General features: G+C 49.3%; 1 protein-coding gene across 8 annotated transcripts in view; it reads left to right on the top strand.

Moving 5' to 3' along the window:
- The first annotated feature begins 722 nt into the window (after nucleotides 1–722).
- Nucleotides 723–27475, top strand: part of PTK2B (protein tyrosine kinase 2 beta) — a 130388-nt gene continuing 103635 nt past the window's right edge. For 6 of the 8 annotated variants that reach the window (XM_036855487.1, XM_036855485.1, XM_036855484.1 and 3 more), the window contains exon 1: nucleotides 2249–2389. The gene's annotated coding sequence lies outside the window, so the exon portion shown is untranslated. Of the gene's footprint in view, nucleotides 796–1737; nucleotides 1882–2248; nucleotides 2390–27475 lie in introns of those variants that run through there. The other 2 variants (XM_036855480.1, XM_036855481.1) reach the window with 2 other exon arrangements.

Here is a 27475-nt window from a genome sequence, read left to right as displayed (position 1 = left end):
TGGGTAGAATTTTTAAGAGCCTTTATATAGAGTTCTAGGCTCCTGAAAGTGTTTCTGATAGGTATTTTTTAGAGGCAAGTAACAGGCAGAGATGTTTGACCCTGTCACCTTAGCCTTTCACGGGCAACACTGGACAGAGCATAAGACCTGAAGACGGAGTCATCCACTGCAGGGAGTTTCTCAGGGTCTCTTTCATAAATAAAACCTATGATGCTACGATTCTAGGAGCTAGATATTGGAGCTTCCAAAAGATTGCTGAAGACTTCAACAACCTCAAAATTTTGAATATCTGAAAACTTTTCTTTCCCTGAATTAGGACCCAGTGAGAATGTAGTTCATGGATTTGGCCACAGGAAGGCAGCATACACAAACTCACCTTTTCTTAAACCGGTCTGCAGTCGCCTTGCTCTTGAGTTCCCACTGTCATCACCTGGCATCAGACTCCCCACAATTCACGCAGGTCCCCAACCTTCACACTGCTGGACCTTCATCACCTCATTTCCGTGCACAGGAAGACGGATGGGCCACCTGCTTGCTGACACCCTCTGACAATCTTCCTCACAGAGTGGTCGGTTAGTGCCTCGTCTTCCCCCATATGTCCCCTGCTAACTCCAGTTTACCCCATCTGACTTGCCTTGTCGCCCAAGCCCTAGCCAAGGTCTCCCTCGATACCTACTTGTATGACTTCTCGCTGCTTTGCAGACCCTGGCATTACCTGGTGCTGAGAACATGGCTGATCGATGGACGGGATGAACAAGGCAGAGCTCCAGCAGTCGTGTTCGTGAGCTCCGTCAGGTGGGTTGTAAGTTACCCTGAGTGAGTGAGTGGGCCCCAGGCACAGAGATTCTGATTTTCAGTAGACCTGGAGTGGCATCCAAGTATCTGCTTTTTTTTTTTTTTTTTGGCCGCGTTGCATGTGGGATTTTAGTTCCCTGACCAGGGATCGAACCTGTGTCCTCTGCATTGGAAGCTCAGAGTCTTAACCACTGGACTGCCAGGGAAGTCCCAGGTATCTGCATTTTAAAAGCTACAGGCAGTCCACTGATCATACTTGGAGGAACACTGATTTTCTGATTTTGTGGCCTTGGACATGTTAATCTTTTAATCTCGGTTTTCTTTTCAGAAAATGGGAAGAATTAAAGGAAACGTAAACATAGATGAAATGTAAACTGAGTGCTTCCTTAGCACAGTGGTTGGCATTTAGACATGCTCACCAAATGCTGGCTTTTCTCCTGGGGTGACCCGTCTGCTGAGTGTGGGGTGGGGGGTGAGAGAGTCTGGGGGTGAGTATAGTGTATGCAGGGCCGTCACATGTGGCTGCACAACGCCAGGGGGCGCCATCCTCAGAGACGTCTTTGTGAATAGCATCCTCTAGAACTGTGGGAGATCCCAACCCTTCACAGGATACAGAATGAAGAAGTTTGGGGTGAGGGCTCTGGAGAGGAGCTCTGAGGGTGTGGGGCAACACTGTGACACACCAGCTTTTTGACCTTATGCTAAGACCGGTTCACCTCCTCCTACTCAGGAGAAAGTCTGGAATCTTTCTAGGGATAGGGAAAGGGGTTGCTAAGTGCCTTGACTCTCACTGCCCTGCTGGCCTGAGTGAAGAGGTAAACCAGCCTCTTGGTTTAGACAACAAACCAAGTGGGCTGATGTAGAGATGGGGTGAGAAAGGCTGCCCAGTTTCTATGACTATTCTCGTGCCTCTGGTCCTGGCTGTTACAGCGCAGGGACCTGGTCCAAGGCGTTCAGGCCCCTCGACCAGTTCTGCCAAAGCTCCTGGTGATATTCACCTGATTTCTGGTGCCCCCAAAAGGGCCTGGGCACTTTAGGACTTGAAGAGACCGGGAGGGACACTGATGCTGAGAGCGTGGCAGGCAGGTGAGTCTCCAGCTCTGAAACATACCTGGGGGCTAAGAGGAAACGCCAACCTCTAAGTGTGGCCTCCCAAAGTTTCCAAGTAGACAGGAAGAAAGAGGAAGGGGTGGTAGGAATGGGGGGCTCAACTGCTCATGGGGGGGCGGACAGAACAGCAGAAGACCCCACCTAGGGTCGGGGCGTGGCAGAGATGGCCCCCCATCTCTGGGCACGTGCAGCTCCGGAAACCGGCGGCGGCGTCTATTTCAGAGTTTATGGTAAGAGGCTGGAGCAGCACATGCTCGGCACCGCAGACAACACACCCCACCCCTTAAGGAAGTGGGGAGGAGAGCAGCAGGGGTGTGGTTAAGTCGGAGGAGGAGAGGGGAAAACACAAACCTGTCAGCGCTGTTTCTCAGCGGAGGCCCCCGGAGCCGCCGCGCACCCCTTAAGAAGAACCTCTCACCTGCCGCCGCCCCGCCGCCCCTGGCCGAGCCGAGGAGCCGCCGCCGGGGTCGGCGCTTCGCTCCGTGTGAGTCCCCTCCCGCGATCGCAATCGGGGCTGAGCGCCCAGCCAGAAGGTGGAGGCTGGACGAGGCGGGAGGGTCGGGGTGACTCCGGGGTTGCGGGGACCCAGGCGGGACCGGGAGCCGCGGGCCCAAAAGTGGGCGCTGCTTCGTGGGGCGCTCCCGGGGCCGGCGAGCCCTCCGCGGAGGGAGAGGGATTCTATTTTTGGAGTTTATTTGAGACGAAAGGGTGTTTTTCCCTCTTAGTTCTCTTATCAGACAGGGGAGGATGGGGGGGTGATGGGAGGGCACAGAAAGGCCGCCTGCCTCTAAAGGTCAGGCCAGACAGCTTTCAGAATCCAACTTCTTCAACTCCTGCCTTAGAGCCTCTGCCGCTTCCTGCTGTGCCCCCTGCCGTGCCCTTCAGCTCGCCCACCCTGCTCACATTCCCACGCACAACCCACTGCGCTCCCCGCCCCCCAGAGGGCATCTTCTGAATCTAGCGCCGACTGGAAGCAAGCAGGGCTCTGCAGGGGGGTAGAAGCAGAACTCTGTGCGTGCGTGTGTGCGCGCGTGTGCGTGTGTGTGTGTGCGTGTGTATGTGTGTGTGCCTGTGTGTTGTGGGGACTAAAGTTAACGCTCTCTGCCACCCCGGGTCTTTGTGACATTACTTCGGAATGCCCCTAAAGGGTTAAGTTCTGTGCCGCCTTCTCCTCCTGTCAGGCTGTGCGTGGGCAAAGCCTTGGGTGGGTGAACAGGCAACATATGGGTGCTGTTCTGAGCCCACCGAGCCCCACCACCTGCCCTAAACCTCAGCCGTCTGACACTGGCGTCTCCCCACACGCCAGCTTGGAGCTCAGTCCAATTACGCTCCTCCAAGGGGTCGGGGCGGGGGAGAAGGAGAGCCGAATTTTGGACACACAGGGGGCATTCGCCAGGGGCGCTCAGAAACCAGAAGAGGAAGAGCTTTCCCCGACCTACAGCTGGACGTGAGCCCTCGGGGCAGTTGGTTCGAAAAGATCAGGGAAGGGGCACAAGGAGGCCCCTCCCTTGAGGGCAAAGAATGCAGGTGTGGACCTAACCCCAGCCTTTCACAACTCCTCTGGGGGAGGGGTTAGAGGAAGCAGAGACAAAAAAGTGCGTGAAGATGGAAGGAGGGAGGGAAGTAGTCACATGGAGAGACCAGCTCTGGCACGACACTCTGCCCTCATTCCTTCATTCAATAAGCATTGGCTGACTTCCTACCTGAGGCCAGGTGCTGGCGCTGGGCATGGGAGACCAGGGTGCGTGGGACCCAGCCCTGCGCCCCGAGCAGTGCCGTGGGCAGGGAAGGAACAGGTGCTGACCAGCCCAGTGCTGGGGGCTGTGGGTGGAGCCGGTCAGCGTGTCCCGGAAGGCTTCCTGGCAGAAGTGACTCTAAGTGGAGACCTGAAGGATTGGTAGAATTAGCCCGGGAGGGATAAAGGGGGATGAACGGCATAGCGCACAGCAAGTGCTGAGACCTGAGGCCAGAAGCAGCGGGACGCACCCCGGAAACTGAAAGTAGCTAGCTCGGGGTGTTCGGCACGTGGAGAGTGCAGGGGCGAGTTGAAGCTGGAGAGGTGGCAGAGACAGCTCCAGAAGGGCCTGCTCTGGCTGCCATGGCAACTCCTGTCACTCGGGCCCTAGAGCCAGCAGCCTCCGGCTTGACTCAAGGGTGCGGGGCTGCCAGATTTAGCAAATGAAAATACAGGACACTCATTTGAATTTCAGATAAGCAATGAATATTTGTCAAGTATAACTATGTCCCATGCAATCTTTGGGGCATACTTATACTAAGACATTATTCACTGTTTATCTGAAATTCAAAGTTAACTGGACATCTGGTATTTTATCTGGCACCTGTCCTCTGGGGGAAAGCTGAGGATGCTACAGTGCTGGGAATTGAAGGGTAGCGTAGTGCCCAGGCACCACGGGAACAGTCTCAGGACATATTATCTTTTTTTTTTCTTTTTTTATTATTTTTTAAAATTTATCAATTTTTAATTAATTTTTATTGGAGTATAACTGCTTTACAATGTTGTGTTAGTTTCTGCTGTACAGCAAAATGAATCAGCTATACATATACTTATATCCCCTCTTTTTTGGATTTCCTCCCCATTTACGTTACCGCAGAGCACTGAGTAGAGTTCCCTGTGCTATACAGTAGGTTCTCATTAGTTATCTATTTTATACATAGTATCAGTAGTGTATATATGTGAATCCCAATCTCCCACTTCATCCCACCCCCGCTGCCCAGGACATATTATCTTGTAACCAATCCTCCTAGATTCCACTTTGGGGCTCCTTCACTGATTGAGCCTGTTATTTCTTAAAAACAAAAGAAAGACAATTCCTTGGTCTTTGGAGCCCAATGAACCTGAATTCAAATGCCAACTTGGCCACTTGCCTGCTATGAGGCCTTATGTAAACCACTTAACTCCTTGTAACCCCAGAATCTCTTTTCAGAAATGAGGATAAGAGTATCTGTTCGTTCAGGTTGTGGAGTGGATCCGTGGTAATGTATGTAAATTGCCCAGGGAGTGCTGAAGAAAAAGTGGTAGATACTAATCTTCATAGCACTTTCACAGGGGTAACCAAAGTAGCATCCCTGAAGTGCTTGGGGCTTGTTTATTTCTGTTTATATTTATTGAGCACTCAGAGGCCGCAGGGGAAGTACATGGTGGAGGTCCTTCTCCTAGTGAGAGAGTGGGTTAGCTCCTGAGCAGAAAGGGAGAGCTTGGGTCAGTTTTTCAGCTTTGTCATTGACTTGCTTCCCAGATGCCCTGGAAGACCCTGGGGAGGGGGGCTGGGCGGTAACTCAAAGTTGAATTAACTGAAAGGAAATGTGAATGAATTAGAAGGGAGAATCCAGGTAACACACCAAGCACAACTGACACAGACAAATGTGCCATAAAACTTAGCTGTCAATATTCCCATTTTTAAAAGGAGTACCTTATTAGAAAAATAGAGCTCAGGGGTAGAAGAAGTAAGGATGCCTTGTTTTGACTTTAATGGGGGCATTTATAAGAGCGAATTAGGGGGCCTCCTAGAAGGGAACCTGGAGGGAGTTAAGAATTTGTTAAGAGAAAGAGGAAATGGAAAGTGTGTTTCCCTTGTGGGAACCACTGGGTTACAAATGGTCTCTCTTTCCAGTGGCTAAATCTCCCCATCCCCCTGCCCAGTGGTAAGCATTTTGTCTCCAATTCTTTAGAGCAGCATTTGCCAAACAGTGTTCAGAGAAACTCTCTGCCATGAGATAGTTACAGGTGTTGCACTGGTGAAACGTTCCAGTGAGCCCACTCTCGGAGATTTGTCCTGCGTATTTATATGATCAAGGCTATGGCCAGTTCCTCAGAAAAGACTCCTGTATCGCTGGACTTACTAGCATCCCCTAAATTTGACTATAGACCCCTTGTAGTGGGTTTGGGGGACACCTACTACCATCTCAGTGGGAATAGCACTCCACTCCTACTGACTGTTGATGTAGGTGCAGTTCTGGAACCAAGCAGATCTTTCTGCAGACATTATTCATCCCATAACTCTAGCCTGGACTTAGTAGTGTCCAATTTACAGAAGATCTTCAGGGACCAAAGCCCCTGTCCCAGCATCACTCATCCCTCACAGACACAAACCCACACTTGTGTCAGCCTAAATCTTCCTACCACAGTTCACACCCATTGCCCATTGTTCGGAGGACCCTGGAAAAGTATGTCTCTCAGCATGTAGCCCTCCAGGGTATGGCAGTCATTCCATATGTTCTTAATATTGTTAAGGAAAGTACAATTGAGGCAGGGGAGGGGAGGAAGCGTCCCCTGGGTGAACCCCGAGCGGTAGCTGTCCTATTCCTACTTTTCTCCCTGCCCAGAAGGCTCATAGGCTCGGGACTCTGTGGCCCTGGCCTCCCAGATGAATGGATCTCTGAGGGGGCTGGAATAAAGAGGTCCTTGGGCAGAAAGGGTGGTAATTAACAGAAGTTCTTGCTGGCTCCCCGATCAAGAATTTCTCTTAGACTCTGGGCCAGTTCTAGGGTAAAGGGGGAGGAGCAGGGAGAGCGGTGAGAGTCCCCGAAACATTAGCGTGGTTGGTGGTCCAGTGGTCCAGTGCCCGGACTTGGTCAGTCAGCCTGGGTTCCAGCTCTGGCTCTGGGACTCATTGTGTGACCTTGGCTAAGTCGTGTAGCCCTCTCTTCCTCGTCTCTGAGATAATGACAGGGCTTTTTGTGAGGGTATACCGGGAGTAATATGCCAAATATCAACAGCCACTAAGGCGTGGGCAAGGATCTAACAGAACTGAGCCTGCTGTGCCAGTGGTCACAGGGAACCTGGGAGGTGGACGAGGCAGGCAGTCAGGGCCCTGGGGTGGACATTTACAAGCTTGGATGGACTAGTCCAGTATTTTAATGTCCCAGATGGCCTTATGCACCAGCTTAATAACCTTGGCTGTACATAAGACATTCAGTCCTTTTTCAGGCACACAATGAATGTAGCTCTCCTTGTCATTCTATTTCATACTTTGAGTTGATCTGAGCTGATGGGGAAGGGCCATTTCCTGCCCCCCCCCCCTCCACCGGGGCAAAAGGCCATGTTCTGAGGGGCAGAAGTGGGCTTCTCCTGTGCCTCACGTACAAGACAGAATTTGCTTCTTGCCCCCAACCTGCATCCCCACACCCCGCCCCCAGTGCACTGTGTCTGTGACAGCCTGGCCTGATTAGCTCTGTAGCCAGCAAAGAGACTTTCTACTGCTGCCCACCAGACACTGGAGTCCGCACGGCCACTGAAGGCGCTCCGAGGGCTGACCGGCAGGGGAAAATGGTGGCTTCGGCTTCCGGGGTTCTAGGCACCCAGCACGAAGCTCTGAGCCATGCGAGGGGGCGGCGGTGGGGCAGGGCGCAGCTCTTTTGAGTCACTCTGCCGTTTCCCAAGGTATAATTATTACTCACGATGACGGTTTGATTAAGAGAGCAGGCTGGAGACTGTGTATTCCGATGCACTTTTTACCTAGACACGAGGGGTGGGTTGATAGGAGTGCAGGATTTTGTCTCCAAGTGACCCTCTAGGTGGGCTGCAGATGGGCTGCAGACCCCACCCAGCGCTTACCTTGCTCAGCACTAAAGGCAGCTGGTCAACGTGATTAGAACTAAGATCAACCACCACCAAGGCCGTGGAAGGGGAGCCTTCCCCTTTTCTATCCTGGTGACAGCTCACTAACATTTTCCTCCTCTCCCGTCACCTTCTTCCCTTTTACGTCCTGAAATCCACCCACGCAGAACCTGGCACCATTGCTCACTAGACAGGAGCTCAAAGGAATGTACTTGCCCAGAGTTTAGAGCTTGCTGCTGGGTTTAGTTCTTGACTCGTGGACTAGTCTCCCTTTCAATAGGCCAATTCTCCCAACAACTTTGAGGGCCCCAGGACCGCAGTCCCCGTGTTTCATGCCCTTTCCTTCTCTAAGGGTCTTCCAGCTGCCTCTCAGACTCCCCGGTTGTTGCAGTCCCACTGGGACACCTGTGGGCCCATTGGGAATTCTGCCCTGAGTTCGGGTTTTGCTCTTCTGGGAGAGGGGTACCATTTCCCACCGGTGAGGGAACCGTCCTTCCTTGGGTCCCTGCCACTTGGAGCATCACGTGTTTTTCTGGTTTCTAAATAAATGGCGACTGTCTCGTCCTCCCCCGCACCTAGCCTCAAGCACTCTCTTTGTTCTTCCGGAGCTTTGGGGGTGAGAACCCAGCTCCTCTCCCTGGCTCAGGTGTACATTCTCCCCACCCCCAGTTCCAGCTTCAGGCAGGTTACCAGAGATCTGATACTCCAGCACCTTTGAAGATGCTCTTACCGGCATCGGTTTACCTTTGGTCTGCTATATACACAGATGCTGGGCACGGAAACATGCCCATGTCCATTTAGGCAGTTGTGAATGGCTGTCCCGAGCTGAAGTTCTCAAGCCCCCAGCTCAATGCTGGCAGATTGTCAGCCTGGGTGAGTGGACAGACGGTCAGGGGTCAGGACACACGGCTTTGGTCTAGATTCTTCCAGTTGCTAGCTGTGTGACTTTGGGTAAGTCGCTTCACTTTTCTCATTTGAAAATGAAGAACTAGTACCACATCCCTGATAGGGTCGTTGAGAGAAACACTTGGCTTATGTGAAAATGCCTCATAAAACACCGCAGGGCAGGATCCCTGGAAAGATGAAGAGTTTGGGTCAGAAAGACGTGGGTTGAGTCTTGATCTGTCACTTTCTCCTTGGTTGACATTGCCTAGTTATGTAACCCCTCGGAGCCTGAGTTTTCTCACCTGTGACTCATTCTTGGCATTTGTTCAATATTTCTCCCCTCCTTCAGCCCCCTCGTCACTCAGAGTATATAATCTTTCCCTGCGTCTGAGGGACTGTATCTGTCCTCAACGAGTTTACAGTCTGCTTGGGGTTGTAATACATAAAGATAAATAACTGTAAGACAAGATGGGGGCTTTTGGTGCCATAAAAGAGGCACCAATAAAGTGCTATATGAGGTCAGAGAACGGAGAGAATTCTTCTGTCTGGGTTGTCTGGGAATGCTTCTTGGAGGAAGGGGCATTTGGAAAAGCTCTCAAAGGATGTCTAGTGTATGGCCACGGAAACTTGGAACAGTTTTTGTGGTCAAACACTGTAAATAAAAGGGAGGTGGCGAGGCGTGATTTGAATGACTCATTTTGGCTGGAGCCAAGAGTATCAAAGGGCAATTAAGTTAAGGGTGGAAACTTACAGAAGGCTCAAACATGGTGGCTGAAGGGTTTGGACATCATTTGAAGGCTGCAGGGAGCCACTGGACTTTATTCTAAAGGCTGCAGAGAGCTCTTGAGATATGAACTTGGGTGAAGGGGGCATGATCAGATTTGGGCAGCAGTGTATAAAGTGCATCAGAGAGTAAAGAGCTTGACCTCAAAGGCGGGGCATGTGGGAGTCTCAAGAGTCTGGATAAATTCTGTAATCTGGGATGATCTGTGGGTCCTGGAGAATATCTGCTGGTCGATCAGAGGCTTCTATGTTCTCTGAGTTGAAATTGGTCCTTACATGGATTTAAAAGATGTAAGGTTTATGGGAGCATCAAATTGTTTAGGTTATGTAAGTAATTTGTCATTCCCCTTAATCTTCTCCTTCCTCTGTGTTCTCAGTTCATGTGTAAGCCCTTTCCCATGGACCTCATCTTTGGTAGCGATGCACTAAGTGCCAGCCTGTCTAGAGGTCTAATGGCAGCCTCTGTGTGGCAGCCTCCTGGAGAGTCATGCACTTCAGTCTGCCGCCCCCTTATCCACCGTCATCAGTTCAGACAACTCCTGGTCTCCCCCTCCTGTCTGACCCTCCTCCCTTGCTTCAGCTCTCGACTTCCGAGAATCTGTAAGAATAACTCTAAGAGTTTCCACCTGAGTAACTCACCTTCAATGTTACAAGTTGAAAACTAAACTCATCGTTTTCTTACACCAAACTGTCTCCTTCTGGCATCCCTCCTGTTCATGAAGTTGTAGTTCTCCTAGACACTCAGGTCAAAAACCTTGGAATTATCTTCCCTTTCTGCTCTGCTCTTATCTTACCCATCACTAATCCTGCAAATTCTTTCTTCATGCCTCTCATTCCTTCCCTCCCTTTTCCATGCCCCTACCCTAGTCTGACCCATATTACCCAATATCACCTGATGTTACCTAAGAGCCTCTCCTTATTTCTGGTTCCCTCAGAAGCTCCTGTGCCTCTAGGCAAATCCAGATCCCTTGCATTTACTGTTTAACGCCCTCTGTAATCTGACCTTCATTTACCTTCTCTTCTTACTTCCCCATACTTTCCAAACTAAGCCCTTCATCCCAGCTAGCCTGGTCTGCCCACTGGTCTTCATCAAACCTCTGCCCAAGTCCTCTGTCCTGCCTGGACCACCTAGCCCCTTCCACCTTCTTCAATCAGACTCCTCCCCCAGGCTCAGATCAAGCCCCTCCCATTCTTTTGTTCTTCTTCCAAACTCCCTCAAATTCCAAGGACTGGGGATTCCATGTGCCTCCTTCTTTACATACTCGTGCCTGGCTCCCCAGGGCCAGGTGCGATCTTCCTCATTCCCTGTGCTGGGCTTCACAGCAGCCACTTGCAACAGAGCAGGCGCGCGTTCTCCCCCAGGGTCAGGAGGCTATCCTGGCCTCTCGGGGCACGTGGAGGTTTCTTAGAGCCCAGAGAGAGGGAGTGGGTGATTTAGAGCAGGAGCTTGATAATCCCTCTGCTGAGCTACTCCAGTGTCTAACCCATTGGATCCTTGCCTTCTTTTCCCCCCTCATCCTCCTGCTTATGGAACCCGTTCTGGCCAGGCTGAATGACAGGAGAAAAACAGGGAGTAGGAAAAAAGGCAGGGAGCCTTGGTAGAGGGTGAAGTCGCTTTGGGGATACAGGAGAGAGATCTGCAAGGCAGAGGTTGGCAGTTTTTAGTGACCTGGACTTCCACCCACCTGTGCACAGTCCTGGGGCTTGCCGTGGTGGCTGCACTCTGAGCCGTCCAGAGGGTGGCCCTCCGTTGTCCCCAGAGTGGCCTCTGAACCTTCTCCCTCTTTCTTTACCTGATTCTCTGTCTAGTAAAACCCTTCCTGTACCTGTTTGCTAAACGCTTAGCTGCAAACCTGTGTTCACTCCCAGGGAGAGGTGTGGTGACAGAGAGAGCGCTACCTAGAGAGCAGACCAGGAAGTCACTGCTCTGTCACCTCCCTGCCATGTAACCTTGGGTGAGTCACCTGGGTGGGCCAGTTCAAGCCTCAGTGTTTCCATTTGTACTGACAGTAATGGGGTTTGGGACTTCTTAACTAGAGGAGAACTTTCTTCAACATGGATCTTAGGTTAAAGCCCAGTGTGTAAACCAGGGTAAAGTAGATCTTGCCAGGGTTGAAGCGAGGAGGGCAGGTGCCTGCCAGGCCCTCTGCCCTTTCCACAGTGACCCCTGGGCCCTCCTGCCTCGCGGGGAGACCAGATCATCTGGGATCCTCTCCAGGCCTCCAGTTCTTGAAGTCCTCATTGTTTATGTGTCTGAACACACATACACTGGAGAATGGGTCTAGATGCAAGTGGATTCAGTGAAGAATGATCTCAAAGTAAGGAATACAACCTGGGGCGTGACGTGTATGTGTGCAAGGGGTGAGGGGGGATTGCGTACATGAGCGCCCTGGGAGAAGATGCATAATTTTCACCTCTGAGCAAATGCACATGTTTACGGGAAGAAAGTCCAAAGCTTTCATCTGAGCTCCAAGGAACTTACGACCCCACCAAATATTAAGAATGACCCACAGGTTTCGTAATCAATTTTACAAACTTTTCATAGAGATGACCTCAAACTTAAGCTCCGTTTTAACTCGGTTGAACTAGGCTGTAAGCTCTGTTGAGGTCAGAACCGTGTCTATACTGAGAGTCAGAGGGACAGATGGTGCCTGACAGTCGACATCTGATATATACATACACGTGTGCCTCCTGATAAGGAGGATTGTGTAAAAAACAGCTAATGTAAATTTGTAAACATTTCAAAATATTTAATATGATTTTAGCGACGCACGTTTTAAATCACATACTATGTAAAATAATACATTACATTTAAAATATGGCTTCTCCCCAACTCTCCCTGTTTATGAAACAGCCGACACCTGGCTCACGTCTGGACATCAGCGTCCTTCTCACCGCTAGCACCCCTCTTTGAATCATCTGTGTTCTGGCTTATATCATCGTCCCTACAGTCTAGAGAGAGTTTGCTCTTTCTTATTAACCCAGCAAGTGTTGATTTATATTTTTTAATAACAGCTTTTTGGAGATAGAATTCACATACCATAAAATTCATCCTTTTAAAATGTGCAGTCCTGTGAATTTTGGTATCTTCACAGAGTTGTGCAACCATCACCACTATCTAATTGCAGGCTTTTTCTTTTAATCACTCCGTAAGAACCCTCAGCCCATTAGCCGTCACTCCTCATTCTCCCCTCCCGCCAGTCCCTGGCAACCACTAATCTACCTTCTGGTTTTTGGATTTGTTTATTCTGGACATTTCATATAAATGGAATCACGCAACATTGTGGGTCTTTTTGTGACTGACTTCTTTTTTTTTTTTTTAAATGAACCCTTGTTTTTTGTTTGTTTGTTTGTTTGTTTTTAAATTTTATTTATTTATTTATTTATGGCTGTGTTGGGTCTTCGTTTCTGCGCGAGGGCTTTCTCTAGTTGCGGCAAGCGGGGGCCACTCTTCATCGCGGTGCGCGGGCCTCTCACTATCGTGGCCTCTCTTGTTGCGGAGCACAGGCTCCAGACGCGCAGGCTCAGTAGTTGTGGCTCACGGGCCTAGTCGCTCCGCGGCATGTGGGATCTTCCCAGACCAGGGCTCGAACCTGTGTCCCCTGCATTGGCAGGCAGATTCTCAACCACTGCGCCACCAGGGAAGCCCTGTGACTGACTTCTTAACGCAATGTTTTTAAAGTTTATCCATGTTGTAGCATGTATTGGTTGGTCCTTCATTCCTTTATTGCCAATGAATATTCCATTGTATGTATATTCCACATTTTGTTTAACCATTCATTAGTTGATGAACACTTGAGTTGTTTCTACTTTTTGACCATTATGAGTAATGCTGCTAGGAACATTCATGTACAAGTTTTTGCACAGGCATATGTTTTCATTTCTCTTAGTTACATACCTAGCAGTAGAATTGCTGGCTCATGTGATAACTATGTTTACCTTTTGAGTAATGGCCAAACTGCTTTCCATAGCAGCTGCACCATTTTACACTCCCGTCAGCGATGTGTGATCGTTCCCATTCTTGTTAACACGTTATTGTCTGTAATTTTGATTTTAGCCATCCTAGTGGCCATGAAGTGGTACCTTGTCGTGGTTTTCACTTGTATTTCCCTAATGGCTGATGATATTGAGCATCTTTTCATGTACTTATTGGCCATTCATATGTCACTTTGGAAAAATGTTTAACCAAATCCTTTAGAAGGTATTTCCTTTTGATGTCTACAGTATAACTACTTAGTGCATTGCTTTTTGAAAAATGATCTTTTACAAAATTCAGCACTTGTAATTGTGAGGCTATGCCCCCAAGCAAAGTTACTGAATCTTTATTATAGTACCGTGCTTCCTTTCTTAAAAAAGCAATTCTATCAGGTGACCTTTGTAAGCAGCCCAAACTAGCATTTATTGTAGTGATGTCGGGCTAATATTTTTTCCCAGGCCATATATTTTTGTTCAAAATAGGCTGATCGTGAGAGCAGCCCATAAAATGAAAGATTCTAAAAGGGCTAGAATATAAACTTCATGTTTTGTGACAGATAATTTGGGGAGGGGAAGAGCACATATGATATTGAAAATAGACGGATGGATGGACGAATAACTTTAGGAATAAATGAATGAGTGAATGAACAAAGGAAGGAGTGCAAGCTGGTGAGACAGTCAATCAAGCAGCCACGCCGATCTGTCCCTTTTTATTTCCTCTTTATTCCCATGGAGAAAACCAGCACTGGTCTTTCATTTAGACTCTGTAGAACCATATGTAAATTATTTAAAAAACAGACTTGTAGTTACAAGTTGGAAACAAGATACTATATTTTCTGTTGTCTGGACAGTCTTTATTATCTTCTTTAAAATGGGAGAACCAGAGTCTGCCCAGTTTCTGGAAGTGGTTGAGAAACCCAAAGACCACGTAACATGACTGCATGGTTGAGGGTTATAAATTGCTGGAGCAAGACCCTTAGGGATATGACGTGGTACAAGGCTTTTCTTGGGTTTGCCCCATTCAGGCCTCAAGTTCACTGCTACCCTTTCCACTAGCGTGAGGACTCGGGGTATCTGGCGCTGGAGGCCTTTCCCCCTCCCTTCTTGGGAGTGGGACAGTCTGACCATCTCAGAAACCACACTCCCTAGTGATTCACCAGTAAATTCCTCTGAGAGAGACTGCCCCTTCCATACTTCCCCTCCAGTCTTCTCTTAAGAAGACACATGTGAGCTGGAGAACAGCACTCCTGAGTTTGGGGTAAGAGTGAGGAAAGGGAAGATGAAGATTGGCGGGCAAGAGGACCAGAGTGGAAGCTGTGGCCAGACGTGTGAGGAAGTGACAGACATGGACAAAAGCTCGAGAGGCGGCTTTTAGAGGCCCAGACCCTGGAGGGGGAATAAGTGACTGATGAGACTCCTCTTTAGAAAGACCTTCACCGCAGTCACAGAATGGGGAGCCACACGGTGGCCTGTTTGGGAAGCTGTGAACAGCTCAGGGAGGCTGGACCCAGCACGATCATCACGGTTCCGCTGGAGCATGTATGTTTGGAGTTGGGGGTCGGGGAGCGAGGGACGGTGGAGGGAAGCCTTGGTGGGGGCTGGACCCCTTCCTTCATGGGTGGTGGTCCGTAAGGGAAGTAAGGGGACACGTCTGGTATATCAGGCAAAGTCTGAGTCCCTTCCCACCACTTGAGTGTGTTCCTAGGCGGGGTCCCAGCATTCTCCAGTGATGGTAACAGCTAGCCCTTCCTCCTGTGCCATGACGGCACTGAGTCTAAGCTGTCCCCACCACCACTCATGCGAATGTTTCTCTTGGTATTAAACCTCTGCAAGGAAGGAGAGTCTGTATTCTTCTTCCTTGAAGTGCTGTTTCCTTCTTTAAGGATGTGGGAGCAGTGGCTGTGACGTGGTGAATCTGAAGTCCAGCTCTGCATCACTTAGCACCTCCCAGGTGCTGGGCGAGGTGCTGGGGATACTAAGGTGAATAAGAGACCATCCTCAAGATGAAAGAGCCACAGTAACACCAGATGGGCTGTGAGAGGATGGCCAAACACCGTACAGGCACAAAGCCCAGAGCTACCAACGTTACCAGGGGGAGGCTGACAAGGCTTTACTGACAAGGTGATGCTGGGAAGGGTTTTGAAGAATGGATAGGACTGTGCTATGCAGAGAAAGGGCAGGGAGGTGCCCTACCAGGCACAGAGCACAGCATGTTTAAAGATAAGGCATCAAAGAGTGTGGCCTGTTTGGGAAGCTGTGACCAGCTCAGGGAGGCTGGATCTGGCAGCACGGTTGTGGGAATAAAGCTGGAAGGATGCAGAGAGACCCTTTATCATGGTCGCTTGGTCCTGGACTTTGTTCTCTAGCAACAGGAAGTGACAGGATAGATAAGAGAGCATATCTATAGGATGTGTAGCTATAGGAGTATTTAAGCAGGGAAGAGAGTCAGATTTTTGTTTTGGAAAAGAGAACTCTGGCCCCGGGTCAGAGCAGCTTTTGTGCCAAACACAGAGAAGGGTTTGGCTCGGAGACCCGTAGACAGGCGTTTCTGGGGTGTGGCCAAGGGCTGCCAGCAGTGTCATGCCAAAGGCCCGGAGTTCCTGTCGTCAGCTTGGGTGTCGCAGCTACCCACACTGCTGGCTGGCCAGAGAGGGGTGTGGCGAGGGCTGGCCCCGAGGAACAGCCTACTTCCTGTTTCCTTCCCCTGGACATCCACGTGCAGTGAGGAGGGGGCAGAGAGGACAGAGAGGGGGTTGGCCAGGGCAACGAGAACCGACCTGCCTTCAGTGGGGAAGTACGGTGGGGGAGACAGCGTTCAAACCACAGGAACGGAGAATCTAGGGAGAGGACGCCTGCTGCAAAGCAGGGGGCCAGCCAGGCATCCTGTCTTGCCCCACCAGTTGGGATAGGGTATCCCACAGATATTACGGGATGTACAGGACATTCAGGACCAGAAGACTCTGGTGGAGGGAAAGGGACTTGGTACAGGACAGCAGCTCACACCCCACCTTCCCCGAGCCCCCCTCCTCCCAGAGCTCTTGGCTGTACCATCCACTTCTGCCAGGCACATGTTATCCTGAGATAAATTTATTTTTCACAAGTACATGCCTTGCTCAATGGAATGGGGTAAGGCGGGGACCTTGTTTCATGCCCCTATGTCTCCCGATCCTATTCCAGCAAATGTCAGGATATGAAACTTGTGCTCAGGAGACATTTGTTCGGATGGAGGAGGTTTTGGGGAAAAGAGCTGAGGAAAAAGTGCTAATTTAGAGATGGTCTCCAATGCCTGTGAAAATGAGGGGCACCGGAAGGATTCAAATAAAACGAGATACAAAAATCTCATCAGCTGCTGAAAGAGACGAGTGGGCAGAGGACTTCCTGACCCCAGGACGCATGCACTTTGGAGAACTTTCAGGGCAGAAGCAATCTAGATCCTCCGGCATAGCTGACAGTGGTGCTTCTCCACTGTCAGTGCCTTCAGAATCAGCTGGAGAGCTTTCGAAAGCACAGATTACTGGGCTCCAACTTCCTTTGCATTTCTGACAGGTTTACAGATGATGGTAATGCTGGCGGTCCAAGGACCACACTTTGTGTAGCACGGATTCCATTACTTGGGGTGTGTATTAGAGACCCTGGGAGCTCCTGTGTCTGTCTGCAGTCAGACCCAGGCAGGCATCTCTTCCTTTTCTGGCTTTGCTCTGTTTTGTCCTTAATGCTCCCAGAACGGTTCTGATGCCCACCCTGGTTGAAATACCCACCGTGTCTCCATGGACTTCGACATGGAGCCCTTCTCCTCCACACCCTCAGGCTGGCTTCATCTCACCATCCTCTCTGTCCCCAAAGCCGTCTTCCTGACCCTGATAGCACTTTCCTCCTGCCTTATTTTGTCATTTATTATGTGTGTGCCCTCTGTCTGAGTCAGCACAGGCTGCCATAACAAAGTTGACCGGGTGGCTTAAACAGCAGTCATTTATTTTCTCACAGGTCTGGAGGCTGGGAGTCTGAAGTCAGGCTGCCAGCACGGTCAGTTTCTGGTGAGGGCTCTCTTCCTGGTTTGAAGATGGTCACCTTCTTGCCGTGTCCTCTCACGCCTTTTCTTTGGTGGGTGTGTGTGTGTACGAGAGAGAGAGAGAGAGAGAGAGAGAGAGAGAGAGGGAGAAGGGGGGGGGGGGAGAGGGAGAGAGGGAGCACGCTCTGGTTTCTCTTCCTCTTCTTATAAGGACGTTAACTCTATCCAATCAGGGCCCACACTTATGACCTCATTTAACCTTAATTACTTCCTTAAACGCCTTATTTCCACGTACAGTCCCATTAGTGATTAAGGCTTCCACATATGGATGGGGGGGGCACAAAAACATTGAGACCATAACATCATCTTTCCCAATTAGACTATAAACCTTGGAGGTCACAGGCATGGTGCCCACGTCCCCTTCAATGGGTCTGTGGAGGACCAGTTCAATCCATGTCTGCTGAATCACAATGAGTGTCTGAAAGAAACCAAAACAAACCAAGACCTGTTTACTTTGGCCCTCGCTGGCCCCCGATTCTTGAAATGTATCCACAAAGGCTGAGGCGATGGAGAAGAGAAGGCGTTTGCTGAGCCCCGTCCGTGAGATGATGGGGCCGAGTACCAGCATTGTCGATGGGCTTGTCAGCCTCAAAAATAATTTGATTACTAATCTGTGTCACTCAGGGAACTACCATCCCCAGAGCTGTATTAAGAATGTTTTCCTCGGGCAAAAAATGTGCCGTCTTTGGCATCCAAGTCAGCCTCAGGAATTTCATTTTATGATTGATCCTTCTTCTTCTTCTTCTCCTCTCTCTCTCTTTTTTTTTTTTTTTGGCTCTTTCCTATACTTCCTCCAGATCTCTCACTTGACATATAGCCAACCCTCACTCTGCCCTCTCAACACTCAAAAAACTTCCAAACATAGTTGCTTTCCCCCAACACTGTCTTGCAGTTCTTGCTCAGAGAACTCATTCCTCTCAAATGAGGCCACTGAGGTTCCCCAGGCTGATGGTCTCCCTGACCTGAGGACCCCACGAGAATCACAGAAGCCCCAGGTGACCCAGATACATCTCTGATGACCACTGCCCTTCGCTGTTTATTTACAACTGTCTGATGACAAGGTGAGCAGGAGGAGACCACAGTTTGCAGGAGGCGCTCTCGGTAACCCCTTCCCAAGCTCAATTTTCATTAACCTCGTCCCCTGCCTTCTGGCCTCCTCTCCTCTTTTTTTTGTTTTTGTTCCTCTGAGTGCCGTGACTAAGGGAAAATGGCCTAAGGTTGGAGAATGGGCTCCTGGACTCTGTTCTCGACAGTCTTTCACTTCTCAGGAAAATGGCAAGCACATCAGCTGCCTTGTTTGTGTGCCATCCCGCCCCCCGCCCCCCGATTCCACATCCTCCCCTCCCCCCAGCCCTCCCCTCCCCAGTTCAAGCTTGGGCCTGACATTATTGCTCCTTAAATATGGAGCAATCGAGTCTCGCAGAGGAGGCAGCGGTACAGCCAGCTCGCACACAAACAATGACAGTCCATCAGCCGGCAGCACGGCCAACGGGGAGAAGCAGTGCTTAGGATCCTGCGCCCAAGGTGTGACTCCTTGTTCCCCAGCCACGTGACCTCAAGCACTTTCTCAACCCTGTAATCCTCAGCTTTCCTACCAGCCAGCCAGTGATAATGGTAGTGCTTTCCTTAAAGAGATACTGCAGAGATTAAAGAGAATGTCTATGTATGTAAAGCACTTAGCGTGGGTGCAGTGCACAAAATAAGTACTCGATTCATTCAGCAGTTACTCTTATCAATGGCATCTATTATTAGAAGACAGAAGTATGTGTAACTGAAGTGTCGCCCGGGGCCCCTGCCCCTCATCTGTGTGGTCACACTTGGCAGAAATCCCAGCTCCACAGCTTACGGCAGCCAGAGGCTCTGCCCTGTGACCTCTGCCAGTTCTAGACTCACTTCCTTGTGCTTCTGGTCACATCTGTGCTGTCAGATCTCGTTCTGTCACATCACCCCAAGGCACAGAACTCAGCCCCTTCCCCAATTCCCTGCACACAGATCCTACAACATTCTGTTCATTCTCTGGTCTACCCCCACCCCCACCCCTTGCTTTCCTTTTCCCCCTCCTTTCCCAGGACAATGAACAAATTGTACCTGTCCAGTTTCCTTGAGCCTCATCTCCTAGCTGCTGTGATTTAGTGGAGTGTTACATTCGTCCATTTGGGCTGCTGTAACAAAGTACCATAGATTGGCTTATCAACAGCAGAAATTTATTTCTCACAGTTCTGTTGGCTGGAAGTCCAAGATCAAGGCACCAGCAGATTCTGTGTCTCGTGAGGACCTGCTTTCTGGTTCATAAACAAACTTCTCCCTGTGTCCTCACATGGTGGAAGGGGCAAGGGATCTCTCTGGGGTTTTTTTATGAGGGCACTAACCCCATTCATGAAGGCCCCACCTTCATAAGCTAATCACCTCCCACCTCCTCCTAATACCATCATCTTGGGTGTTAGGATTTCAACATATGAATTTGGGAGGACACAAACATTCAGACCATAGCAGGCATCTTTCTAAATAACTACAGTTTTATTCCTGGAGGAATTCTGTTACCCTCTCCTAAGGAAGTAGAGATCTCATCATTCTGTACACGTGTTTAAACAAAGATGCTGCTACATCCTGGGGGCAGGACCGCCCAAGTTGACATCTGGGGAGCCCGAATGGTGAACAAGGCCAAGCGGGGGCAGCTGCCCACGACTGGGAGCAAAGCGGCTGGAGAACAGAGGTTGTGGGAACAGTTTGCCCCTGTGAAGGCAAACTGAGCCAGGTTGGGGTTTTTACTGCTCGTGAATGGAAGCAGCTGCTTTCCTCAGACTGCAGACCCGATGTTCTGGTGATGGGACTTGTTAACCACCACAATGACTTCCTGATCAAACAAGCTGACGAGAGATAAACTCTATTACATATGGTTGAGTCAGACATGAAAAACAAATAAAACCTAAGACAGGGTTGATGCATCCATGGACAGGTGAGTCAAATGAAAGTGTACAAACAGCTATCATGGAGGGTCCAGGAGCTCATGACCCTGGAGACCTCAGCAAGGGCTCTGGGCTGTGGTGCGGAAGTTTGAGAAGCAGAAGAAGCTCAAACCACTGGCTCCCGAAGGACTGAGCCTGTCCCCCTCACCCTGCCGGGGGGGAGGAGTCCAAACTCCTAGTCCCCTAAAGTGCTATTTGCTTCTCACACCTTTGCCAGAAGCGCTGTTTCATCTACCCAGAAGCTCCTCACCCCCTCTTGCCTCATCACCCTTCTTCTTCTTCTTCTTTTTTAATGGCATATTTATTTTATTTATTTAATTTTTAGGTTTTAAAAAAATATTTATTTATTTAATTTAGTTATTTTATTGGCTGCGTTGGGTCTTAGTTGCGGCATGCAGGATCTTTCTGTTGCGGCGTGGGCTTTTTGTCGTGGCGCTTGGGCTTCTCTCTAGTTGTGGCGTGTGGGCTCCAGGGCATGTGGGCTCAGTAGTTTGCAGCAAGCGGGCTCTCTAGTTGAGGCTCCTGCAGGCTCAATTGCCCTGCGGCATGTGGATCTCAGTTCCCTGACCAGGGATCGAACCCGTGTCCCCTGCATTGTAAGGCAGATTCTTTACCACTGGACCACCAGGGAAGTCCTGCCTCATCACTCTTCTTATTTGCCCTTTAAAATCCTCCTCAGCTTTCTACACCACCAACCCCGAGGGGCCTTCCTGATTTCCTCTTACCTGTAGTCAGAGTGAGCGGCCCTGTTCTCGCTAGCCTCCCGGCTCACGGCCTTGGGTGACAATGGTCAACCCCTTCCTTCCGACTTTCAGCGAGCCCTGTAAAGCAGTCTCACCTGTTTTCAAATCCACTCTCTGCCCTCTCTAGTGGCTTCAAGTGTCTGGAACACAGTAAGTTCTCCACATATCTTTTAGAAATCCATTCAGTGCAATTCTGAAATTCAGGAGGACCTGCTTCAGCTGCAAGTCTGGTCACTCAAGACCACAGTTTGTATCACAGGTAGTTTGCCCTCTTGGAGTTTCCATTTCCCATTCATGGATGGGGAAGAAAGAGCTCAAGAAGGAGGTTCTGTGGCTCCTTATTTTTACTCTACTCTTACAGAACTGCTTGCTTTCCGATCACCATGTTGCTATGAGTAATGGGGAAAGTGACAGAAAAGTGGAGCATCTGAAGGACCAGAGATGGCCCCACTGAACAGAGCATTATTTCGGGAAGGAGCGGGTAGACTGCTGAAGTCTTGTCAGCCCAACTCGTGGAGAAAGCTCTTCTCTCTTGAGCACCTGTGGGAAATGCCTCACCCAGAGAACTCATCATTGTTGGAAAACTCTTATTGCTAGAAGGTTCTTCCTTTCATTGAGCTGAACTCTCTCTGAAACTCACCCCCACCAGTGCTAGAACTGCTCTCTGCAACAGCTGCAAATAATGACTGTTTTTCCATATGACAGCCCTGAAAGATAGGGGCCACCCATCCCATGATTCTCTGATCTAGGCTTCGCATAAAGAACTGTTTCCCCTCTTCCTCTCGTCCCCTGCCTTTCTGGCTCTCCACTTCTGCATAACTGATTTTGTTGCCATCCTGAAACGTCGAGGCCAGCAGTAGACCCTAACACTCCACAAGAAACAAGACCTTTTAGCTGATTCTAGCCTCTTCATCACAGTGGGCTGCTGTCCTTCCCCTCTCCAAATGGGCCTTCTGTTTTGAAGTATCCTAATTAAAGTTATTAAGTAAAACCTATCTACAATCCCATTAAGTTTGAATTTCTCAGCCTGGCTTTCCCAGAACTCCTCTCAGTTTGCCTCTGGTCCACTCTCACAGCCTTGCTTCTCATCATCCTTGTATTAGTCAGCTCAGCTGCTGTAACAAATACCACTGACTGGGTACTCTCTCACAGTTCTGGAGGCTGAAAGTCTAAGATCAAGTGTTGGCAAGATTGGTTTCTTCTGAGGCCTCCCTCCTTGACTTATAGATGACCACCTTCTCCTGTATCCTCACATGGTCCTCCCTCTGTTCATGTCCTTGTCCTAATTTTCTCTTCTTATAGGGACACCAGTCATATTGATGAGGGCCCACCCTGATGACCTCATTTTACCTTAATTACCTCTTTAAAGGTCCTAGCTCCAAATACAGTCACATTCTGAAGTACTGGTGGTTAGGACAGTAACATGTGAATTTGGGGGGGGGGACACAATTCAGCCCATAACATTCCATCTTACTGTTTTCTAGTTAAGCTGGTTTGACCCAGTCTTCTCAGAACATATCCTTTATTTTCATCTCTCCTGCCTTTGTTCCTACTGCCTCTTGCCCTGCCTCCCCTGCTTCTCTTTCAAGGCCACTTTTCCAAGAAGCTCTCATGCCAAGTGGTTGTTCAGTCTGTGTAGACGCTCCCAGAGATGGAGAATTCCCTTTCTTCTCTGAGCCAGCCCATTCTGCTTGCTTCAACAGCTTTCCACACTAGCAACGTGAACCTAGAAAGGCCTCAAGCTTCACAAATGGAAGGTGCTTTTCCTTCCAATTCAGATAAAATGATCTCCAAATGAATAAATTGTCTCTAGATACAATGAGAACTGAGTAGCATATGGGGAAAAAGTCTGAAATATTTCAGGAGTTGGAAACTATTGAGACTAGATGCCTGAGAGCTGCCTACTCTGAGATACTGTCCTTGAGGTAAGACTTAAACAGAATTCGTTCCTCTTCCTATATGGTGAGTACTCAAGTCTCTTAATTCGTTCCCCACAATTCAGAATCTTGCAGACTCTCCCATGTTCCCTCTGCAAGACAGGGCTCTCCCAAACTTCACCTGCCAAGACGCCTCAGTCAAAGCAAAACCCACAGAGCCTGCTCCTCTTTCCACTCCACTCTGCAGCTCTTCCCCAGCATGTACACCCTCCAACACACACCTCCTAGAGCTTCAGCCTTGCACATCGTCTTAATGCTGTTGCTTAGCAACCAGTAGGGGAAGTGTGATCACACCTCCCAGCACTGTCCCCAGAGCACTGCAGACAATACAAACAGTTCCCTGGTTTCTCTCTGCAACTAGAGGAAGGTAGCTGTCAGGGGTGGCCAGCATCATGCTCCAGAGATATTGGCTCATCCCCCGGGGGCCCAAATTGGTTGCTGCTTCGCTCTTACTTGGCATTGGGTAATGTCTCTGTGGGGGCGGCTGGGTAGGTGGTTCTTGCAGGGCCGGATCTCTCTGCTTGCACTTGTTCTCAGGATGCCTGTGATGCAGTTAGGGCAGCTTGCAGAATCCTCTCTGTTCCCACGCAACCCTGCCCTGCACCAAGCCCGCGTCCTCCCACCCCCAGCCTCTGCGTTCCCCTCACTCTCTTCCATTTGGAGGTTGTTCTTCAATGTTCTGGCACTGCCCTGTCCCCACCCCACCCCCCTGCAGCCCTCTTGTTCTTCTAGCCCCTGGTCCCTCTGCCTCTCGGATGCTCCTCCTTGTGGCTGCACAGCCCCCAGGTCCTCAGGTCAGCCATGCCCCTCCCCTTCCTGATGTTCTTTACATCCCAGCCTCAGGCCACTGGGCCAGACACCACACAGTGGACTGAGGTCCACCTCCTGCCCTCTACTGGTGTCCTGATCAGAAACCGGATCGTTGTGACTTGGAATTCCCAGGTGTCGTGTAGCATGAAAGAGTAGAGAAGGCAAGAGAGTCTGGAGTCTGAAGACGTATATTCCAATTCCAGATTCCTTTTTTCCCCCTTGATTCTACGATTTAGGTCAAGTTTCTCTAACCACTCTAAGCCTTTGTGTTCTAAGGGGATTGGAATCTTTGCCTCACTGGGCTATGATGACAGTCATGAGAAGTAACATAGAAAGAGCGCAGCAAGATACATCGCATACAGTTGGAGAACTCTGACTATTTCCTTCCTCTCTTTCCATCTCTACCTCTTTATTCATCTTTCGGAAGCTGCTCTTCCTCAAGTGAAAACCAGTTTTCTGGTTGGATTCTCAAGAGGTGGTGCTATGCAACGACAAGGACACGGGACTGGGAGGGAAAGGACCAACTCCAGGTCTCCCAGGCAGTTCCTCTGATCTTGGCTCTCACACTAGACAGCCCTGAGGTTCCTTCTGTTCACTTGCAAAATGGAGCTGGGAACATCTATGTTGTCGAATGCACAGAGCTGCTGTAAAGCTCAAGGAAATAATATGTGTCAATATCCTCCACACATTTCAAAGTCTTTTACAAATTTTAGAGATAAGAATTATCTTGGACAACCTTGGTCCCATTTCCCTCCCTGTAGAATGAAAGAGTTAGATTCAAAAATGTCTAAAGCCCCCTTAAGTGCAAAAATTGTGGCAAACTGAGAGATGACAGTCACTTGCTCTCCAAAGGCCTCCGTGGAGAGAACCGAATCCTTCTTCAGAGAGCGTGTTTGTCTTGTGGCCCAAAGAATAGATTCCACTCCCTCATCCCTGGGCCCCATGACCAAGATGGCTTGTTATTATCTAGTACTAGAGGCTTTTTCTAGTTCTGCTTTGGAAGTGTATCGAGCTCTGTCCTTTCAATCAGGAAAACAAATGAGTCAGAACATTGCCTGATCACTGGGGAAGTGATCACTGGTGGAGGTGTTTGGACGGATGTCATGGAGACTTCTGTGGTGGTTCTGTGTTTAATAGTGGACTGAAAAAGTGGAATTTGCAAATGGAGTATACCTGAAGCCAGAGATAGTAAAGTAGTTTAATATCAGTAGTTTACAGTAAGTTAAATAAATAAAAGTGTGACCAACCGATAGAATTTGGATGTTATTGAAATCTTGAAGCTTGCCTAGGATGAACGAACATTCCAGAACATTTGTATTCTCTTCCGTGAGACTTCCCCCAGGCAGGTACAGGGACTCCATATAAGGAGGATCCCAACAGGAAATATGGACACTGTGGGCAGCCCTCAAAGCTCTGGCTTTGCTTGGAAGATCTATTTCCAAGCCATTCACTCAGGGCCTTTACTGCTACCCATCCTCCAATCCCATGGCTTCAGGGGAGAGATGAATAAATACATTAAAAAGTTGGGAACTCCTGCTTCGTAATAAAGTTGCAAGGGGTCGGATACAGTACAAGTGTCAATGGTTAACCACATTACCACTAACTTTTCAAAAACATAGGTATTTGGTGGGGGAGTTTCAGGGGGACATTTAATCTTTGTTATGACTGGACGCATGGAATAATTAGTCATAGAATCAGAGAATGTTAAGCTGGAAGGGACCTTGGCCATCACCCAGTGCAACCCTTTTGTTAATAAACGAGACAAGAGTCTCCAACGTGTAAACAGTGCTTAATTTGGAAATGTGGAAATGTGGGTGACTGCCATTTTCTAGTTTTTTACTTTTCAAATAAAAATATTAAAATGAGAAAACAGGAAAGTGACTTGCCTAAGGCCCCGTAGCAGTGTAGGGACAGAAGCTGCCGAGCCCCCAAATCTGTTGACTTTTGTTCCTCTGCTTGTCCCTGGGGGATTCCATCTGGGTCTAGACCTGGGTTTGCAAAAAACATCTTTTACAGTAAGAGTGGAATCGTGCTGCCAATGAGTCTTCACAGTTTAAAACTTAACTTTAAATTACCAGCATTTTCCAATTTCCAGGTCAATCTCATAAACATTTTCTTTTGAATACAACGGGGCCTTACTGTAGGGGGAATGTTAAAAGTAACATGTCAGTTTCAAGCAAATCTCTCAAAACACACCTGGTTTTCTTTTTGTTTTTATTAGAGTATAGTTGCTTTACAATGTTGTGTCCGTTTCTGCTGTACAGCAAAGTGAATCAGCTATACATATACATAGATCCCCTCTTTTTTGGATTTCCCTCCCATTTAGGTCACCACAGAGCACTGAGTAGAGTTCCCTGTGCTATACAGTAGGTTCTCATTAGTTATCTATTTTATCCATAGTATCAATAGTGTATATATGTCAGTCCCAATCTCCCAATTCCCCCCACCATCCCCCCTCTTTCCCTCTTCGTGTCCATATGTTTGTTCTCTAGGTCTGCGTCTCTATTCCTGCCCTGGATATAGGATCACCTGTACCGTCTTTCTAGATTCCACATACACGCGTTAATGTACGACATTTGCTTTTCTCTTTCTGACTTACTTCACAAACACACCTGGCTCTACAGGGTTAAACCTGCCCGCTGAAGGGTGATGTGCAAAATGGAACCTGTGTTTGATGTTCTTAACGCACATCCCACGTCGCCCATGCACTTGAGGAAAGAGAACCGCTGCGAATGGGTGGTGAAAGCAGTGTGAATGCTGGCCCCCACACAGCCTCCTGACTACAGCTTTTGTTCCCATGGTCTCTTCAATAAGTATGACTCAGTCTGCTGTTCGGGCCCCACTTCCCCTGGGCAGGGAGCTGACTGCAGCGCGTGCTGTGCTGGGCCCGTCATGCGTAACTCAGGGGGCACGCTCCCTCCCACCCCCGACCCTGGCCTCCCCTCACCCCTGCTGACCAAGCTCCCTTCTGCTCATCTGAGCGCCGAGATCCCCACCCTCTCCAGCTTCCAAAGCGCTCACCAATGAATACAAATGGTGTCGCCCCACCACCCCATTTAAAAAAAAAAAAAAAAAAGCGCTGTGCATGTACCTTGACAAACTGCCAAGGTGCTTTTTCTCACCCACCTACTCATCCACAGAATTTGTATTCTCCAGCATATGCCTGATACCCAGAAGGCCAAGTAAAGGTCAAAATGGGTTCCTGTGAACAACGAAAACAAAAGACAGGAAAAGCCTCCTCACCAGCTCACCTCTTGTAAACGCTTGTTAGAGCAAAAGAACATTCTATCCTCACTGTGTAGAGGGGACATGTCATCTGGGCCAGCCCACACTTGTGAACTTGTTTTGACTACATAAGTCCAAAGAGGAACTTTAATTAATTGGGAGGCACGTGATTTTGAACCCAAGGGGATGGTACCGTGTCCCAGCATTTTCTATCCCAAGAACAGCAAAAAGCATGGAATGAGAAGCATGTCTCCTTCCCCTAAGCCAGCTGAGGCCACAGCCCCCTCAAGGATACAGAGAGGCAGAGAACTACATGCTCATGGGACTGCCTGTCTAGTCTCAGGATTGAAGGGGATTCATTCCAAACATATTGAGTTAGCACACACTCCAAAAGAGGCCCAGAAAGTTTAGAGTACATATTTGCAGTGAGCTACACATGGGTGGAGCTGGTAATGTTGGAGGCTTGTTCTGTCAGATGCTCAAGGTAAAGGCAGTGGGGTAGATAGAGAGCCACCAGGCCGAGCCAGTGGGTCACCCTTAGTCTGGGGGATGGCCTGCCTGTCCAAGAAAGTGCTGTTGTTTGCCCGGACAACTCTGAG

Source organism: Balaenoptera musculus, chromosome 6, assembly GCF_009873245.2.
Source record: "Balaenoptera musculus isolate JJ_BM4_2016_0621 chromosome 6, mBalMus1.pri.v3, whole genome shotgun sequence".
Lineage (NCBI taxonomy): Eukaryota > Metazoa > Chordata > Mammalia > Artiodactyla > Balaenopteridae > Balaenoptera > Balaenoptera musculus.
This window is presented reverse-complemented; position numbering and strand designations above follow the sequence as displayed.